Source organism: Colobus angolensis, unplaced genomic scaffold, assembly GCF_000951035.1.
Source record: "Colobus angolensis palliatus isolate OR3802 unplaced genomic scaffold, Cang.pa_1.0 Scaffold124, whole genome shotgun sequence".
NCBI classification, from domain to species: domain Eukaryota; kingdom Metazoa; phylum Chordata; class Mammalia; order Primates; family Cercopithecidae; genus Colobus; species Colobus angolensis.
The window spans coordinates 5,505,765-5,506,163 of NW_012113586.1; positions in this window are offsets into that span (position 1 = coordinate 5,505,765).

Below are 399 nucleotides of genomic sequence, written 5' to 3' on the forward strand. Positions count from 1 at the left end.
AAAAAAAAAAAAAAGATTAAAAAAATAACAGAGGAAAGGGAATGCTTGTACACTGTTGATGAGAGTGTAAATTAGTTCAAACTTTGGGGAAAGCAGTGTGGCAGTTCTTCATAGAACTAAGAACAGAACTACAATTCTACCCACCAATCCCATTACTGGATACATACCCAAAAGAATATAAATTGTTCTACCATATAGGCACATGCATGTGTATGTTGATTGCAGCACTATTCACAATAGCAAAGACATGGTATCAACCTAAATGCCCATCAATGACAGACTGGATAAAGAAAATGTGGTACATATACACCATGGAATATTATGCAGCCATAAAAAGGAAGGAGATCATGTTCTTTGCAGGAACATGGAGCTGGAGGCCATTATCCTTAGCAAACTAAT